The sequence below is a fragment of the Pinus tabuliformis genome, chromosome 3_2 (genome assembly GCF_031772625.1).
Source record: "Pinus tabuliformis cultivar Carrire ecotype Pingquan chromosome 3_2, CPIR1, whole genome shotgun sequence".
Taxonomy (NCBI): Eukaryota; Viridiplantae; Streptophyta; class Pinopsida; order Pinales; family Pinaceae; genus Pinus; species Pinus tabuliformis.
The window spans coordinates 574568481-574584571 of record NC_142302.1 but is presented as its reverse complement, the minus strand read 5'-3'; the positions used below and the strand labels follow the sequence as shown (position 1 = coordinate 574584571).

Sequence of the window (16091 nt, the reverse complement as noted above, 5' to 3'; positions counted from 1 at the left end):
TTTCTCAGCTCCAGTAGTATTGGTGCACAAGAAGGATGGATCATGGCGCATGTGTCCGGATTATAGGGAGCTCAACAAGCTCACTATTAAAGATAAGTTCCCCATTCCTGTCATTGATGAATTACTGGATGAATTGCATGGATCAATTTACTTCACCAAGTTGGATCTTCGTTCGGGATATCATCAAATCAGAATGAAGATTGAAGACATTCCGAAAATGGCATTTAGAACTCATGAGGGTCATTATGAATTTTTGGTCATGCCTTTTGGCCTTACCAATGCACCTTCAACATTTCAAGGTTTGATGAATTCAATTTTCAAACCATTCCTTAGAAAATTTGTGTTAGTATTTTTTGATGATATACTAATCTACAACAAGTCTTGGAAGGATCATGTTGAACATGTTGACAAGGTGCTACAACTATTGGAGGAGAAACAATTATATGCAAAAAGATCCAAATGTTTCTTTGGAGTCCAGGAGGTGGAATATTTGGGTCATATTGTATCTCATGAAGGAGTTAAGGTAGACCCTAGCAAAATTAAAGCCATTAAGGAATGGAAAATCCCCACATCCATAAAGCATCTGCGAGGATTTCTTGGGTTGACAGGGTATTATCGCAAGTTTGTTAAGAATTATGGGAGAATAGCAGCACCTCTAACAACATTATTGAAGAAAGATTCATTTTCATGGACTCCGGAAGCAACAAAGGCCTTTGAACATCTTAAAGAGGCAATGTGCCAAGCACCGGTCTTAGCTACACCGGACTTCACAAAAACCTTTATTGTGGAATGTGATGCTTCAGGAAATGGAATTGGTGTTGTTCTAATGCAAGATGAAAGACCCATTGCTTTTGAAAGTCGTCCAATCAAGGGAAAGTTTTTAAGCAAAGCTATTTATGAGAAGGAAATGTTGGCAATACTCCATGCACTTAAGAAATGGCGACCCTACCTAATGGGAAGACACTTCAAGGTAAAAACGGATCATGATAGCCTTAAATACTTTTTAGAACAAAGATTATCCTCTGAAGAGCAACAAAAGTGGGTCACAAAGATGTTGGGTTATGACTTTGAAATCATCTACAAAAAAGGGAAGCAAAATGTGGTGGCAGATGCACTCTCAAGAAAGGATGAGGATGTGGAAGCATTGTTGTGTGCCATTTCTATTATCCAACCAGATTGGATAAACGAAGCAAGGGAGGAATGGAAGAATGACGAAGAAGTGTGGGCACTTATTCGAAAGCTACAACAAGATTCCAGTACTTCTGATACATTTAGCTGGCAAAATGATTTGTTATGGTACAAAGATCGCTTATACCTCTGTAAGAATTCCCAGCTAAAACAAAAGATTCTTATGGAATTGCACACTTCTCCCTTAGGAGGGCACTCAGGATTTTTAAAAACTTACCACAGGGTTAAGAAGGAATTTTTTTGGGATGGCCTTAAATCAGATATTCAAAAGTTTGTGGCGGAATGTTTGGTTTTCCAACAAAATAAAGTTGAAACAATTAAGACACCGGGTCTATTACAACCTTTATCCATTCCAAGCCAACGTTGGGAGGAGGTTTCAATGGATTTTATCACAGGTTTACCCAAGTCTGAGGGAAAGAGTGTCATCATGGTGGTAGTTGACAGACTTACCAAGTATGCACACTTTTGTGCATTATCACATCCATTTAAAGCCAGTACAGTTTCTACTGCATTTATGGAAACAGTTCAAAAGCTACATGGAAACCCAAAGATTATTGTAAGTGACAGAGATCCCATTTTCACTGGAAATTTTTGGACAGAATTATTTTCTTGTCTTGGTACTCAGTTAGCTCATAGCTCATCTTATCATCCTCAATCTGATGGGCAAACTGAGATAGTAAAAAAATGTTTGGAAGGATATCTTCGTTGCTTTGTATCTGATAAACAGACACAATGGGTCAAATGGTTGCCTCTGGCTGAATGGTGGTATAACACTTCCTTCCATACAACAACAAAAATGACCCCATTTATGGCACTTTATGGGTATCAACCACCATCCATCACATCATATTTAAGAGAAAATTCTAAGGTTCATGCAGTGGAACATCACATCGAACATCAACAACAAGTCCTCCAACTCTTAAAGGATAACCTCGTGTTGGCACAAAATAGAATGAAACAACAGGCAGATCAACATCGCAGTGAAAGAAGTTTTGATGTAGGTGATTGGGTATTCCTACGGCTACAACCATATAAGCAAATGTCCCTAAAGCAAGCTAAGAAGGATAATAAATTATCACCAAAGTATTATGGTTCGTACAAGGTGTTGCAAAAGATTGGTACTATGGCATACAAATTGGAGCTTCCTGCAGCTTCTCGATTGCACCCAGTTTTCCATGTTTCATGTTTAAAGAAGGTTATAGGCGACAAGCTCCCAATTCAAACAATATTGCCAGAACTTGACAAGGAAGGAAGAATTATATTGGAACCGGAAGCAGTCACAGAAACAAGAACTCGAAAGCTACGAAATCGATCAATTTTAGAGTATCTTATCAAGTGGAAGAACTTATCCGCTGAAGATTTCACATGGGAGGATGAGAATTTTATGCAGAAGTATCCAAAACTACTCAAGCGTTGAGGAAAACACTTTTTTGAAGGAGAGGGGCATGTTGGGTCCCTATAATACTAGTGATTACCCCATTACTATTGTAGTTATACCCCTTATTTATATTGTTGTGCCCCTATTACCCCCATATTGTTATTTCTGTGCCCCATAGAATCTCTCTATTGTTATTTTTGTGGCTTTATATTATTATTGTTAGGTCGGTTGGATTATATTGTGACTCCTTAGACTCCTCCATATAGAAATGAGGTTTTGTCATTTGTATCATCAAATAATTGTTCATTTATGTAATGTAAAGGAGGTTGCCCCCTCGAAGAGGCTGAATTCTAAGGCGTTGATCTATCTATTCTATCTTTTCTTGAGCTGGTTTCATAACACTACAACATTGCCTTTGCCTTCCAATCCGTGCGAAATCGGCTACACAATCTCAAATGACGCCTGCTCTGCTGCCATAACACCAATCTTTGCCTTCATCTTAACCTCATAATTCCTTTAAAGAATGCATGAGACAAAAAAAAAACTTCAAAGAAAACCTCTCGATTCCTTGCATTCATCCTTTCCGGGTCACACTACTCTAGTTTTAACAATTATATCTTTCATAAACAAATATACTAAATGACAAGACAAACGACTTCAAAACAAAATTCTATACTCCACATCTATTCAAGCTGATTATTAGAATGCTTCAAATTGAAAATACTGAGGAAAATTTTATCGAAGTTTGTTTAAAAGAGCTAAATTGCAAGAATTTCGCCATTTCTGTGCTAGTTTGCGAGCGATCAGAGATAAAACCATACCTTTGAATTTGCATGAATTTGTCTGACAATCAACTAAGATGCGATCATATGGACTAGACTGCGAATTGCCAAATGGATATAAATCAATCACTCCCTGCTCCTCTCTCAATTCTTCTCATCTTATTTGTGTTTGTTTTCTCTGTGGATGAATGGCTTTATGTTTTCATTGAGTAATCCCACACTCCATGGTCCATTGACGAGATACCACAATGCCTCTCATCGCAATATTTGACATCGGAAGGAGTGGAGAGACGACTGGTTGCTTGCTTGCACTGGAACTGTTGTAATAAATCTTTGTTGTGCCACTTCACACTCCTTGCACTAGTTGAAGGTCTTCAAATAGAGCTTCAACGCATTGCTTCAAAACAGACTTCACACACGCTTCAACGGTAGACAATTGTTAACGTGATTCAAATCTTAATTGCACATCGGAAGTAAAAATTCATTCAAGGACGTATACATTTCTATGTGAAATAGTAACCTTTCACTTATCAAATTAACCAAAAACTCAAATAACACCTCCACTGAATCTTTTATTACATTGTCTCAATGATAAACAATGATTCACAAAAAGAAACATTGATTCTAAAATCATATAATGTCTTCCATTTACCTTATATGGACCAGGATATAGATTCGAATCTCAACAGCTCTCTTTTTATCCCAGACAGGAGACGTCATAGTTCGATTGGTAGATTGGTAGATTGGTAGCTTGGCAATATCAAGCTCCTACAAAGTGAAAAAAGGTGTGTAGATTGTTTTTAAATTTTTGCTTAAGCTTGGTTTGAAAATTTATTTTGAAGGAATTCAAAGGGCATAGTAGAGCATTATTATCGGTAACTGATTCCTCGAGGAAAGAAAATGCAAACACCTAGTAAGGAACCTGAAAGCTCTAGCATGACTCATGAAGAAGAGGAAGAAATGCTACATGATATATCAAAATTACAAGAACAAGTGCAACAAATGTCACGCTCACAAAAGTTAACAGAAGATAAGATAAATGGCGTGAAAGCTAAGATGAATGGCATGGAAGCTAAGATGGACAATTTGAAGATAGATTTGAACACAAATTTGAAGACAGGCATGGAAGATTTGAAGACAGATTTGACAAATTTTCTACAAGAAATACTTACTAATGGTGAAAAGGAAACTCATGATGAGAACAAAAGAAATGTTAATCATGATTCCATAGACACTAATGTTGGATCGAAGAATCACCATATTCCAAAAATCGATATGAGGAAGTTTGATGGCAAGGATCTCGCCACATGGATATTACAGATGGAGCAATTCTTCGATCTCAATAATGTGAAAAATGCACAAAAGGTACGTATGGCAACTGTATATTTGGAACCAAATCAGTTTGTATGGTATCAATGGCTTTGTTCTTGTAAACAATTTATCACTTGGGCAATTTTTACGGAAGAATTGATAGCACATTATGAGGATACAAAAAGCAACACTTTTTTTAGCCAATTGACAAGTCTCAAACAAAAGGGTTCAATAATGGAGCACATTGAGGAGTTTCAAAAATTGAACATAAGGGTAAAAGATATTCTAGAGGAGCATAGGATTGATGTGTTCATAGGGTCTTTAAAGGATAATATCCAACATGATGTTCGCCTTTGGGAACCTGATTCATTAGAGAAGGCATTCAGGTTAGCAAGAAAAATGGAAAGCAAAATTATGGCAACTAGGAAGCATACCATTCACAACTATAAAGACGGAAGTGTTGTTGCCCCTAGTCTTCCACAACCTACAAGATTGACACCACAAAAATTGGAAGAAAAAAGAGCAAAAGGGCTTTGTTACAATTGTGATAGAAAGAACACAAAAGGTCATAAGTGTGTTGAGAAGAAATTATTCTACATAGATTGTGAAGAGGAAGAAGAAAAGGAGCAAGAAAGGTCAAAAGAAGAGGATATACTCCAGGAAAAAAGCCTAGATGAAGAACAAATAAATCCAACCATATCTTGTAATGCATTGGCGGGAATTACCACTCCTCAAACCATCAAGATAGAAGGACAAATCAAGAAGAAAAAGGTAATAGTGTTGATTGATTTAGGAAGCACCCACAATTTTATTCATTGTAGGGTAGCAAAAGAATTGAATTGCTTCCTATATATAGCACCAGAGTGTCAAGTGATGATTGCAAATGGAGGAACAATAAATTGCTTTGGAAAGTGCCATAATATCAAGCTATCCGTGGGAGAATATGTATTGACTAGCCCAATGCTTTCCATTCCAATGGGAGGTGCTGATGTTGTACTAGGAGTCCAATGGCTACAATCCTTGGGTACAATAGCTTTTAATTTTCAAGAACTTTTCATCAAATTTTCTACGGAAGGAAAGGAAGTTGAATTAAGGGGTATTGCAACGAAATCAGGAAAGATAATCAGCTCTAATGGCATGACAAAGCTTCTAAAAAAGGAGCAAAGAGGTGTAATTGCACAATTATGTTCGCTATATGTTTCCACATTGGAATCATCTATTTCTCCAGATCTCCAAAAAGTCCTGGACAATCATTCAAAGGTATTTGAGACTCCCAAAGGTCTCCCACCTATGCGTGATCATGATCATGCTATTCATATGATTCCAGGAAGTGTTCCTCCAAACATCAGGCCGTACAGATATCCCTATGTCCAAAAAAGTGAAATTGAACGTATGGTTGCAGCAATGCTAGAGGCTGGTATAATTCAACCGAGTCAAAGTTCTTTGTCAGCTCCAGTAGTATTGGTGCACAATAAGGATGGATCATGGCGCATGTGTCCGGATTATAGGGAGCTCAACAAGCTCACTATTAAAGATAAGTTCCCCATTCCTTTCATTGATGAATTACTGGATGAATTGCATGGATCAATTTACTTCACCAAGTTGGATCTTCGTTCGGGATATCATCAAATCAGAATGAAGATTGAAGACATTCCGAAAAAGGAATTTAGAACTCATGAGGGTCATTATGAATTTTTGGTCATGCCTTTTGGCCTTACCAATGCACCTTCAACATTTCAAGGTTTGATGAATTCAATTTTCAAACCATTCCTTAGAAAATTTGTGTTAGTATTTTTTGATGATATACTAATCTATAACAAGTCTTGGAAGGATCATGTTGAACACGTTGACAGGGTGCTACAACTATTGGAGGAGAAACAATTATATGCAAAAAGATCCAAATGTTTCTTTGGAGTCCAGGAGGTGGAATATTTGGGTCATATTGTATCTCATGAAGGAGTTAAGGTAGACCCTAGCAAAATTAAATCCATTAAGGAATGAAAAATCCCCACATCCATAAAGCATCTGCGAGGATTTCTTGGGTTGACAGAGTATTATCGCAAGTTTGTTAAGAATTATGGGAGAATAGCAGCACCTCTAACAACATTATTGAAGAAAGATTCATTTTCATGGACTCCGGAAGCAACAAAGGCCTTTGAACATCTTAAAGAGGCAATGTGCCAAGCACCGGTCTTAGCTACACCGGACTTCACAAAAACCTTTATTGTGGAATGTGATGCTTCAAGAAATGGAATTGGTGTTGTTCTAATGCAAGATGAAAGACCCATTGCTTTTGAAAGTCGTCCAATCAAGGGAAAGTTTTTAATCAAAGCTATTTATGAGAAGGAAATGTTGGCAATACTCCATGCACTTAAGAAATGGCGACCCTACCTAATGGGAAGACACTTCAAGGTAAAAACGGATCATGATAGCCTTAAATACTTTTTAGAACAAAGATTATCGTCTGAAGAGCAACAAAAGTGGGTCACAAAGATGTTGGGTTATGACTTTGAAATCATCTACAAAAAAGGGAAGCAAAATGTGGTGGCAGATGCACTCTCAAGAAAGGATGAGGATGTGGAAGCATTATTGTGTGCCATTTCTATTATCCAACCAGATTGGATAAACGAAGCAAGGGAGGAACGGAAGAATGACGAAGAAGTGTGGGCACTTATTCGAAAGATACAACAAGATTCCAATACTTCTTATACATTTAGCTGGCAAAGTGATTTGTTATGGTACAAAGATCGCTTATACCTCTGTAAGAATTCCCAGCTAAAACAAAAGATTCTTATGGAATTGCACACTTCTCCCTTAGGAGGGCACTCAGGATTTTTAAAAACTTACCATAGGGTTGAGAAGGAATTCTTTTAAGATGGCCTTAAATCAGATATTCAAAAGTTTGTGGCAGAATGTTTGGTTTTCCAACAAAATAAAGTTGAAACAATTAAGACACCGGGTCTATTACAACCTTTATCAATTCCAAGCCAACGTCGGGAGGAGGTTTCAATGGATTTTATCACAGGTTTACCCAAGTCTGAGGGAAAGAGAGTCATCATGGTGGTAGTTGACAGACTTACCAAGTATGCACACTTTTTTGCATTATCACATCCATTTAAAGCCAGTACAGTTTCTACTGCATTTATGGAAACAGTTCAAAAGCTACATGGAAACCCAAAGATTATTGTAAGTGACAGAGATCCCATTTTCACTGGAAATTTTTGGACAGAGTTATTTTCTTGTCTTGGTACTCAGTTAGCTCATAGCTCATCTTATCATCCTCAATCTGATCGGCAAACTGAGATAGTAAACAAATGTTTGGAAGGATATCTTCGTTGCTTTGTATCTGATAAACAGAAACAATGGGTCAAATGGTTGCCTCTAGCTGAATGGTGGTATAACACTTCCTTCCATACAACAACAAAAATGACCCCATTTATGGCACTTTATGGGTATCAACCACCATCCATCACATCATATTTAAGAAAAAATTCTAAGGTTCAGGCAGTGGAACATCACAACGAACATCAACAACAAGTCCTCCAACTCTTAAAGGATAACCTCGTGTTGGCACAAAATAGAATGAAACAACAGGAAGATCAACATGGGAGTGAAAGAAGTTTTGATGTAGGTGATTGGGTATTCCTACGGCTACAACCATATAAGAAAATGTGCCTAAAGCAAGCTGAGAAGGATAATAAATTATCACCAAAGTATTATGGTCCGTACAAGGTGTTGCAAAAGATTGGTACTATGGCATACAAATTGGAGCTTCCTGCAGCTTCTCGATTGCACCCAGTTTTCCATGTTTCATGTTTAAAGAAGGTTCTAGGCGACAAGCTCCCATTTCAAATAATATTGCCAGAACTTGACAATGAAGGAAGAATTATATTGGAACCGGAAGCAGTCATAGAAACAAGAACTCGATAGCTACGAAATCGATCAATTTCAGAGTATCTTATCAAGTGGAAGAACTTATCCGCTGAAGATTTCACATGGGAGGATGAGAATTTTATGCAGAAGTATCCAAAACTACTCAAGCGTTGAGGACAACACTTTTTTGAAGGAGAGGGGCATGTTGGGTCCCTATAATACTAGTGATTACCCCATTACTATTGTAGTTATACCCCTTATTTATATTGTTGTGCCCCTATTACCCCCATATTGTTATTTCTGTGCCCCATAGAATCTCTCTATTGTTATTTTTGTGGCTTTATATTATTATTGTTAGGTCGGCTGGATTATATTGTGACTCCTTAGACTCCTCTATATAGAAAGGAGGTTTTGTCATTTGTATCATCAAATAATTGTTCATTTATGTAATGTAAAGGAGGTTGCCCCCTCGAAGAGGCTGAATTCTAAGGCGTTGATCTATCTTTTCTATCTTTTCTTGAGTTGGTTTCATAACACTACAACATTGCCTTTTCCTTCCAATCCGTGCGAAATCGGCTACACAATCTCAAATGACGCCTTCTCTGCTGCCATAACACCAATCTTTGCCTTCATCTTAACCTCATAATTCCTTTAAAGAATGCATGAGACAAAAAAAAACTTCAAAGAAAACCTCCCGATTCCTTGCATTCATCCTTTCCGGGTCACACTACTCTAGTTTTAACAAATCTATCTTTCATAAACAAATATGCTAAATGACAAGAAAAACGACTTCAAAACAAAATTCTATACTCCACATCTATTCAAGCTGATTATTAGAATGCTTTAAATTGAAAATACTGAGGAAATTTTTATCGAAGTTTGTTTAAAAGGGCTAAATTGCAAGAATTTCGCCATCTCTATGCTAGTTTGCGAGCGATCAGAGATAAAACCATACCTTTGAATTTGCATGAATTTGTCTGACAATCAACTAAGATGCGCTCATATGGACTAGACTGCGAAATTGCCAAATGGATATAAATCAATCACTTCCTGCTCCTCTCTCAATTCTTCTCATCTTATTTGTGTCTGTTTTCTCTGTGGATGAATGGCTTTACGTTTTCATTGAGTAAGCCCACACTCCATGGTCCATTGACGAGATTCCACAATGCCTCTCATCGCAATATTTGACATCGGAAGGAGTGGAGAGACGACTGGTTGCTTGCCTGCACTGGAACTGTTGTAATAAATCTTTGTTGTGCCACTTCACACTCCTTGTAGTAGTTGCAGGTCTTCAAATAGAGCTTCAACGCATTGCTTCAAAACAGACTTCACACACGCTTCAACGGCAGACAATTGTTAACGTGATTCAAATCTTAATTGCACATCGGAAGTAAAAATTCATTCAAGGACGTATACATTTCTATGTGAAATAGTAACCTTTCACTTATCAAATTAACCAAAAACTCAAATAACACCTCCACTGAATCTTTTATTACATTGTCTCAATGATAAACAATGATTCACAAAAAGAAACATTGATTCTAAAATCATATAATGTCTTCCATTTACCTTATATGGACCAGGATATAGATTCGAATCTCAACAGCTCTCTTTTTATCCCAGACAGGAGACGTCATAGTTCGATTGGTAGCGTATTACCATCCAATGCAAATATCATTGTCATACTTATCTCACCTACCAAACCGAGCTCCCTTTCATGACATCCCTTTTCCTTTTATGTGTGTTCTTCATACACTACTTAATTTTCACACTGCCTTCCTTTTTCTTTTTTTCTGTGTTCTTCACGCACTATGCCTAATTTTCACACTGCCTTCATGCAAAAATAAGCTTCATATTGATTTTGTTTCTTGTAGTCCTACATTCATGAGATCAGCCATATTTTGGCAGAGTTCGCAGTCTTCATTATACAAAAATGCTGGCAGTCTTTTGGTAAATCACATTGTTTTCCCCTCTTGTTTGAATACTTCAGTCACCAACACACACAACGAGGAGCCATAAACATGTCAGTGCTGGCATAATAGGTCGGCTGAGAATCTCCTCCAAAATCTCTTGCCCAATGCTCTGGATGGCCACAAAACTAGTGGCACAATTAATAGGATGGATGAACTACCCTCTCTAATGCCACTGTAAGACACACAAAATGGAAACCAAACTCAAATGTATATTAGTTGATCTCAATCAATGATGTACAATGTGTACATATTAATACATACAAGAAACAATTGAATTAGTTTTCGGGTCTTCTTAAACTCCAATAGCTACTCAAACTAACCAAGCTTAATCTCGATGATTAGTTGTCTAATAGTGTAGAAATTAAATTTCTTTCACTTCAAATGTCTTGTATACCAATTGTGAGTCCCAATCCCACGAAATAGAGGTATTATATATTTGTATGGTTTAGTTGTGAAATTAGATGTCTTGAGTTGGAGATGTAAACAACACATAATCTTGACATTTCCCTCACATCAGATGCATTACAGGGATTGGCGTAGATTTCTTTGTCTGCACATTTGCACAGAACAAAGCATAAGTGTTTTGAGTTGTGTGTGTCCGAGAAATACTTATTATTGGATCAACAGACTGTATTACTTTCATTTAGGGTATCTATAAAATTAGTACTTATTTTCAGTGAAGTTATTGTTACTTAGTGTTATTGGCATTGTATGGCTTGGGAATTTGTACCAAGTGGAGGTTCCTAAAATGATATTAAGTAAAATTATTTAATATACTTGTTATAGGTGAGATTTAATTTTGGGAAGAAAAATTATAGTAATCGAATTTTATCCTTTATGACACGTTAAGACAATTGAGGTAAACACAAGTATGTTTTCTAGCATATTTCATAGAGGGTTTATAAAAAAGATTTTATTCTAAAAGGTTGACAAAATAAAATTGCCCACCAACTCATAGTGGGCAATTATGAAATTATAACTCGTTGAAATATCTTTTAAAAAAGGTGAGAAATTTGTTCACGATGAACATTCCCCATTCAAAAGAATGGTTCACATTCATACTTACGTTTTTGACGGCCATATCACTGCCGTTGGATTGGATTTTGGATTCTTCATCGGAAACGTATTTTTTCCAATAATATTTGGTATGAATTAAAGTAGATATTGCAGATCGCCTGGCAGTAGATATTGCAGATTCTGTCTATTTGAAGTGACTTCAAATAGACAACGCGCATTTAATGCACAAAATATGCTGAATAGCTTTTGATGGTAGACGGGTGTTAGATAAAATATGGTGAATAAATGCAAGTAAATATTATTGGTGGGTAAATTAATATGCCGATTGAATAATTATGACCTAAAAAGCTTCAAAAACTCTCTTTCCCTTCGAGCTCATGACATACACTCGCCGACATTTGGCCTCGCATTAATATATTGCTAACGAATTAATCCAATTCATGCATTATATGGATTAAGGAGGTGACAGTAATGAACATTTTAGTCTACCTTTCCTTCCGCTCTTACCTTATTTTTATGTGATGGCGACTGCCTCCACTCTTACCTTTATTTTCTGTATGTTCGTTCATTCAACATAGAAGCCTATCACTGCATTTTCATACACAAAAGCCTATCACTGCATTTTTTGGTCATATGGTTTCTCAACCTCATTTTCCATCGAATTAAGAGAGGAAGAGAACTGACTTGGAATTATATAGTTTGTTGGATGAGGTCAAGGACATGCAGGGCTCATATGTGCTTCTATATTTTTTTCATACAGCTGCATTTGTGAGATGGAGATTTGACTGCAACTTCATTTAAATCAAAAGCCATTCTTTTTAGTTTGTGAGATGGAGATTGGACAGCTTAAATGAGTATCTAAAGCATTAGCAACAGGCAGTCCACATGTGGTACAGTAACGAGGAGGGCCAAGCTTTTGTTTCTGACCCTTGACTATTATTAAATGGTAATTCATAAAACGTTTTGCAGATTGTTTCACATAATTAAACATTGAATTAAAAAGAAGGCTGTCAACTATCCACGTAAGTGTTATTAAATTCGCAAATCTGTGATCGTAATCAAAAATCTAAAATGATGATTGGTCGCATCGTCCACAAAGTAATTGAAGCTCGAATGGAATGTCTTTACCTTTTGGTAATGTGCCACGGTGCCAGCATCTTCGCCTTTAAATAGATGTTAGTACAACTCTATAATCACGTTTTGCTTTGAAGCTTAAGTGATCAAGATGGCAAGTAAAACTGTTAGTTGCATGAATGTAAGGCTTCTAGCGAACAAGAAAAGTGGAAAGATATTGTATGCAGAGGCAGGAAAGGATTTTGTAGATCTTCTCTTCAGCTTTCTCACGTTGCCAACCGCTTCTGTTATCAAATTGCTTTCAGCGTTGAATCGCGCAAAGAATATCGGCTGCCTTAAAAACCTTTACAACAGCGTAGAAAAGCTCCAAACTCTGTTAATGAATACCGAGAAATCCCACTTACTGGAGCCAAAAGTTATGTTTTCCCATTCTAATGACATCCTTAGACTACAGTCCGCTCCCATTGTCTACTACGTTTGCGGTGCTGCACGTCGTTATTTGGATGGTACCCACGATATGAGCACCACTCAGTCTGGCGACCGCTGCTACTGCGGCGAAGTTATGCGTCATATGGTGCAACTGAAGAATCCTTCCATGGGAAATAGTAGTAATAGCGGAGGAATCAGTGGATGTGGAAGCAGTGGGGGAGGTTATGTGAAGGAGACGGTTACCTTCACGATCACTGATGACTTAGAGATCTCTCCCTCATCAGCCATCACCAGCCTTACATGCTCAATAAGCTCAATGTCAAAGATGTATCCGAATTGGTGGAGCGAAATGCGAGTGTCGGTCCCAATGAGGTGACGAGATACTATACTGATACTATACTTATTCATATTTAGTTTGTGTTCACAATGCTGTTAAATAGTTTGTGCTCATAATGCTGTTAAATTTTAATGGCAAGGCAATGACAACTTCTTGTTTATTAGGCACTGGAGCTCCTTTGGGCTTCTCTGGTTTCCACAACGCCTTTGAACGACGTTTTCGGTTCTGTCGTCTCCAAAATTAGACGACGAAATTAACGGTGATTTGAAGTCTATAATTTACCAAAGGATATGTGTTGTTTTCCTTACGATCTTGATTGTCAAGATATGTTGATGTTGACACAAGAGCCATGTCTTTTGGTGTTGCAGGCTGGAGGATGTAACGGACACTGAATGACTAACGAGCTACAAACTTTTGAACACTTGCTCATATAAGATATCTTCTCACGATGGTATTTAATCAAAAGAATATGATCGCGAGTAGTCTGCTGCGTAATCCATAGTTCGTATTTAGAATAAGGTGCACTAGGTTACAGTGGCTACGAGGCCTAGTGGATGGTACTAGTATTATGTTAAGTTTTGTTTAAATTTCGAGTTATGTATCCCTGCATGTTTGCCGGGTAATATGACATCGGATGTTATGCCTTTTTACGATTAGTTATGTAACATCTAAAAGCCCTAGCTTTAAAATACCATGAAAATTAACTTTATGCAGAAGTGAAAGACTCATTGGTTTCAAACTACTGAATAATTTAGTTTTATATTGATATTAGGATCGGCTTCATTTGGTGGTGAATAATTTTTTTAATTATATATCATATCAAAATTATATGAAAGTTATTTATGTCATTTTATGTGAATCGAGGAACCGAACTAAATAAAAAGAGGACAACTTAGCACGTTTCGTTAAGTTTTCTTCAATGAATATAAATTGGTAATGGGTATATAAATATCAAAAGTTCAGTATCAATCTATTTTGTAATATTATTGAGGACGGTTATATAATTAAAACGGACCGATTTATTTTTGCAATATTATTTATATACGTGAATTTCATAAAAATTTCTAATTCACTTTATTGTTGTATTCCCAGCTATTTTAACCTTAACACAAACAGATATCCTTGGCAAAATTTCTTTGGTCATAAACTGAAGCATGTAGATGCCTGAGCTGCAAAGGTACTAGGAAAGAAATGGTTAGAGTAAAAGGATTCCATTTCCTAGGTTTTTGTTTTGTTTTTTTTAAATCAAATAATTTAGAAATATTATATATATATATATTAATTTTTTTTTAATTAATTTAAACCAAATATTTTTTAAAATTAATTTAAACCAAATAATTTAAAAATACATATGGCTAAAAACATAATAATTTGAGGCTAAAAACATAATAATTTGAGAAGTGTCCATAAAAGGCTTCATTACTATTTTCATTTTGAAAATTTTAGCATTTGCATTGTTTCCTTACATGAACTCAACCTAGTATTACTTAAAAAAAAACGATGCACCCAAGGCTATGATGGTTACGAGTTTCAAATAATTTGAGAATCGTCCATGAAAGGCTTCATTACTATTTTCAGTTTGAAAATTTTAGCATTTGCATGGTTTCACTACAACCTAGTATTACTTAAAAAAAATTGATGCACCCAAGACTACGACGATCATGAGTTTCAAATCTCTCTACGTATCAAATGAAAATTTGATAAAGTTTTTGCATTTTTCATAGGCTTGTTTTAATCAAATTTGAATGTCGACCTCCTCTTATTTGACAACTTCATTCAACAGCTCTTGCAAATTTGTTCCATAACACAAAATAAGCAATCAAATTCCAAATTTATAATAACTCTTATTTATAAACATTCATTTAAATTTTCATCATTAATAAATATTTAATAAGATATATTTTTAAATGATATATTTTTTTTAAATCAATTTAAAATTTCTGAATCATAAGAAACAATAAGATAATGCCAACCGAATTTGTCAGGGCCACCAGGCATCATAATATGATTACGAAAGTTACTCAATCTCTAATTTTTTTAAAATTTCTTCTTACTAAAACTCTTTTTTTTTATTAAAGTCCTTAATAAGTAACCATGTGTGGGGGCACACGATACGAATATCGGTATATTTCAAGTTAAAATTAGTGATTATTATATTAATTTTTTTATTAATCTCAGTATTAATTTGGGAAGAAAGAAGTTTGCCAGATTGCAAAGTAAAAATATCTATCTCTAAGAGAATACATGAGTTTGATCATTAAAAAGTCAACATTGTTCACACTTAAATATTGGTTCAATTGTCAGTTGAAAATGGAAGACGAGCATGTAACATTTACACCAACGTTGATGTTGGATATTATACCAATGACTCATGTTGGATATTATACCAATTTAGATCAATATTTTAATGTACGAACATTGTTTACACTTAAATATTGGTTCAGTTGTCAATTGAAAATAGAAAATGAGTATGTAACACTTACACCAACGTTGAGTCAGGTTGGATATTATACCAATTTAATGAAAGTCATAATTAATGGAAAGCTGTAGTGTATGTTCCCAAAATTCAGGTCTTACACCAACGTTGAGCCGTTAGATATTATACCAACTTAATGGAAGCAATAATTAATGGAAGGCTATAGTGTATGTTCTCAAAATTCAGCTTTGAATCTGACACTAGCTTTAGTCTTTGTTTTTGTGACATAAGTCCCTCTTTTATTAATAATTAT

At 35.9% G+C, this 16091-nt stretch overlaps 1 pseudogene; it reads left to right on the top strand.

Moving 5' to 3' along the window:
* The first annotated feature begins 12747 nt into the window (after positions 1–12747).
* On the top strand, positions 12748–13619 carry LOC149181840 (uncharacterized; annotated as a pseudogene).
* Positions 13620–16091: the final 2472 nt, after the last annotated feature.